The 4,798-nt window shown below is 37.6% G+C and overlaps 1 non-coding gene across 1 annotated transcript; it reads left to right on the top strand.

The window, feature by feature from the left end:
* The first annotated feature begins 568 nt into the window (after positions 1–568).
* On the top strand, positions 569–732 carry LOC150003277 (U1 spliceosomal RNA). The gene has a single exon (XR_016512843.1). It is a non-coding gene; the product is annotated as a U1 spliceosomal RNA (small nuclear RNA).
* Positions 733–4,798: the final 4,066 nt, after the last annotated feature.

The raw sequence follows: 4,798 nt of genomic DNA, 5'->3' as shown, positions 1-4,798 counted from the left end.
TTATTTACAAATTACATCATCAAAATTTATGGTCATTTCTTTTAGAAGGCAGCTCTCAGTGAATGATTAGAGTCATTTCAATAGATAACAGTTAAATGAAGAAAATAACTTAATAAGCCCCCATTATCCATCTCTAACAATTATTAATTCATGGCCGATTCTGTTTCACGTATACTCTTCCCCACTAAATTATTGTAAAACGAATACCAGATATCATGTCATTTCACCCACAAATTAAGAAATTATTTTAAAAATTTATTCCTTGTCTTTGTTTTATGTGGTTTGCATTTAACATTAGTATAATATACTTAAGCTTCTTCTATTGAAAACTGCTGGAGGGCCTCACTAGGCATGAATAAATTAAGCCAGATGTCCAGAAAAGATCCCTTTTCTTTTTCAAGCTGCTCAAGTTTACAACCAGGAGAATGATGTGTAACGCAAATAGAGTTGCTGGTGCATCATACATCTATTTCCAGTTAGGTTCTTTCTGAATTTCCTCAAAGTCATTCCCCCTTTCCAGTTTTATTTTTCTTTACTGCTTTCTGACACCTAGGTTTAAACTAGTTCCATACTTACCTGGCAGAGGAGATCCCGTGATTACGAGGGTAGTTTTCCCAGGACGAGGCTTATACCCTGCACTCTGGATGTGCTGACCCCTGCAATTTCCCCCAATGTGAGAAGCTTGACCGCATAATTTGTGGTAGCAGGGGACTGCATTTGTGCTCTCCCCTGCACCAAAACAACAGCAACAAAAATAAAAACAACAAAAAAACAAAGTAGGTCCCAGGAATCTGTATGTTTTTAAAATATTTTATTTATTTATTTTTAGAAAGAGGGAAGGGAGGGAGAATGAGAGGGAGAGAAACATCAGTGTGTGGTTGCCTCTTGAGTGCCCCCAACTGGGGACCTGGCCCACAACTCAAGCATGTGCCCTAACTGGGAATCAAACCAGTGAGCCTTTGGTTTGTAGGACAGCGCTCAATCCGCTTAGCCACACCAGCCAGGGTGAATCTGTATTTTTTATAATCATCTGGTAAGTTTGAAAAATACTGAGGTGGGAGATTTTTAAGACTGAGCCACACGGAGAGACCTCACCCACACTAGCCTTCTGTGTTATGGAAAAAGAGATGCGGGTCAACTAGGCAAAATAAAAATCTCTTCCTGACTAAGCAGGTCTCATTAGCTTACTTTGTCCCTCTTCTAACCTCCACTCTCTTCCTCCACACAAGATGACATACTACTCACCCGAAAGCTCACCTATGGGGAAATGTGTAAGACAGTCCTTTCTTTAGAACACCATTCATTTGGGTTTTCTTTACACTTCAGAGGAATCTGACTTTCATCTTTTGGATACCTGAAAATCCACCATGATTACTTATGGCCATTTATCTTGCCCTAGAGAAAACAGGTTAAAAGGTAGATATGTGAGTATGGTCATGAAAGGGAAAATGACCTCAAAACTCAAGCCCTCATGAAACTGTGCTTGGAAAAACAAGGGCTCTGTTTTAGTCAGTATAGGTTAGGTATTGCTACAATAACAAAGTCAGAATTGAAGTGGCTCAAAACTATACAAGTTTATCTTTTACTCTCATTACATGTACATTGCAGTTAAGAAACCAAGTTAACAGGAGCTTCCCCATCTGTCACACCATTGGTCACCACCACAGAGGGAAAGGAAGACAGAGGATACACACTGATTGTTAACTGCTTTTCCCCAGATGTGAGACATGTCACCTCCATTCATAATTCATTAACAAGATCAAGTCACATGGTTATGCCTAACTTCAATGCGAAGTGGAATCCTCCCATACACCAAGACATGAGGGGAATTAGATGAAATAATGTCTGTTAAATGTTCTATGTATAAGTAGAATGATGCTAATTTGTGAAGCTGGGGGACAGGCAGGAAATGAGAGATACTAGTTCAATTAACTGTTTTTAATAGAGCTGATAAAGACATTCAAATTGAACTAAAGAAATAAAATGTAAAAGTAAACCTCTCATCTGGACACTTCAATCCCTAGTTCTCCTTTATAAGGTAATCATGATTACCAGTTTCCTGTGTCTCCTTCCAAAAATTCTTCATGGCAATCACACATATTTATACACATGAGGTTGTTGTATATAGCATGTATTACATTAGCATACAGAAAAAAATTTTAAGCCTTGAATGTGGAGTTTAGTAAAAAACTAACCAACACCTAGCTGAAGAAATAGAAATGAGAAGCTGCCTCCCCATAGTTCCCTGTGTGCTCCTACCTGGTCATAACAATCTCATCCTTTTAGGTACCCTAACTCTTACTCTTCTTATAGTTATTTCCTTTCCTTAAGGGAGAGGAGAAAAAAAGCGTTAGCACTTATATTTCTATCCCTAAGTGATATGATTGATCTTTTCCTGGTTTTAAAATATATGAAGTGGAATCATACCTATATTCTTTTTGTGTGTTTCTTGATTCTTTCAATCAACATATTGTTTGTGATATTCAACCACATATAGCCATAGTTTCATCATTTCTATTATTGTGTAGTATTTCATTAGGAATTTACCACAATTTATCTATTTTCCTCTTGAGGGACATATGAGTCATTTTCAATTTGGGACTATTACATAAAAATGCTGCTGTGAATATTCTTGTCCATGAGTCTTGGTGGAGAAATGCAAGAGTTTCTTTCATGTGTATACCCAGAGGAGAATCACTGGGTTATAGAGTACACTGTCTTCAACTATAATAATAATGCCAGTGTTCTGAAGAAATTATACCCGTTTACATTCTCACCAGCAGTGTAAGAATGCCCTCATTTTCTACGGCTTTATCAACTCTTGGTATTGTTAGAGTATATGATTATTGATTATTTCACACAAATGGGAGATGTGTATAGTTTATTCTCTAATCTTGCCTTTTAAATAATATAACATTATATATTGGAATTTAAGCCATCTAGAATATATAAGTCCATTTTCATGCTTGCATAGCATTCTATGATGTGAATAACTTTTTTTTTTCTTTCTTTACTGCCTTGAATCATTTTCAGCATAGAGACTTGCAGGGCAAAGATGGCATGTATTCACAGCTTGCTCCTCTGCCCATGGAAGACATTACTAATGGATCAGGACACACTTTCCCACTCAGCAGAAATGTTGCTTCAGATTCTTTCTCAACACAGTGCTCTAATGCCTTGTATTCAAAACATAATCCTAAGACTGGCAGCATCAGGAAATTTATCGCAAATACAGAATCTCAGACCCAACTCCAAACTCACTGAATCGGATTCTGTATTATAGCAATATTCCCAGGTGATTCTCCTGTACAATGAAGTCTGACAAGTGCTGGCTTAGTCAGCTTCTACTACCAAAGTCATTCCATGGATGGAATGTGTGTCTTCCCTATTCCAGAGGCACACTGCAAAGCTCTGTCCTTGGTCCTGTTTTTTCCAAGTGCTTATCTGCATTAGAGAACACAGGTGGAAGGCTGATGTGATCTGCAGCAGAAAGAATACCAGAGGAACTCCGGATTGTAGATTCATGATACAAGCACACTGAGAGGGTGGAATGAAGGAATGACTCTAACTATTGGGCTAAATAAAATTTGACTAAGACAAACAAAAAACTGCACAGGAGTATATTTGAAAATAGGGCTTGGGCAGCATGACACACAATATCTGTTTTTGGAACATTAACCTCGTGTCCCACGGAAGGGTTGCATTCCATGTTAGTTTGAGAAACACAACTGTGCTTTTCCCTCTTCTTATAAAGTCAATCAATGCACCAAAAAGTACAGAGGCTCTGAGGTGCTCATGGTAGTCAGTTCTGTTTAATTCAGCAGTCCCCAAACACAACCCTTCCTGTATATCACCTGTTAACATCTACAGAACTGATGCGCCATAGAACACAGTACGGGAAACATGGATTGGGACTTCAATTTATGGTCTGGGTTATAAGAAAGACAAAACTATCTTTGAAACATGTAAAGAAAAGTACAATCTCTAGGGCAAAAGAGAGGAGGTGCCCAGCTCCCTGCAGTTTAATGAGTATCGTGTTGACTTCATAGGTTTGCTGAGGAGGAACAGTGAAAGGTTCAAACATCTGCAGAAATAAACCCCAGGACAGTGCAGCTGCATCTTCCTTACTGTAATATCCAACTTAGAGCAGATTTTCCTTTCCTGTCTCAACGGAAAAATGAAAAGTCATACAAGTTGTATTCTTTGAATACCAGGAAATAGAATTTAAAATTAATAATGAAAATTTAACCAAAAACTTGTTAATCTGGAAAATTTTTTGAAGTTTTATTTATTTATTTTTAGAGAGAGAGGGGAAGGGAGGGAGAAAGAAAGAGAGAGAAACATGGATTGGTTGCCCCTCCTATGGGCCTGCAACCCAGGCAGGTGCCCTGACCGGAAATCGAACCATCGACCTTTTGATTTGAGGGATGATGCCCAACCAATTGAGCCACATGGATCAAGGCTAACTTGAAAATTTTAACAAAAGTTTTCTTAATGATATTTGGTTCAAAAGGAAATAAAAAACAAATTACAATATATTCAGAAATAAACATTAATTAGAGAGCTACACATCAAAACCTGGGAAATGTGGTCAAAGCAGTACCCAGGAAAACCCGTATCTACAGATGCACTGATAACAAAACAAGAAAGACTAACACAGGTGAATTTGTTTCAACCTAAGGAACTAGCAAGTGAATAGCAAAGGAAATCCATAGGAACTCTAAGCAGAAATTACTAAAGACAAAAGCAGAAATAAATAAAACAAAAACAAATAAAATCCAATAATAAATTTGACTCG

The sequence above is a fragment of the Furipterus horrens genome, unplaced genomic scaffold (genome assembly GCF_987537825.1).
Source record: "Furipterus horrens unplaced genomic scaffold, mFurHor1.1.pri manual_scaffold_8, whole genome shotgun sequence".
NCBI classification, from domain to species: Eukaryota; Metazoa; Chordata; class Mammalia; order Chiroptera; family Furipteridae; genus Furipterus; species Furipterus horrens.
Note: the sequence above shows the minus strand (reverse complement) of the source record. Positions and strands in the feature narration are given on the sequence as shown.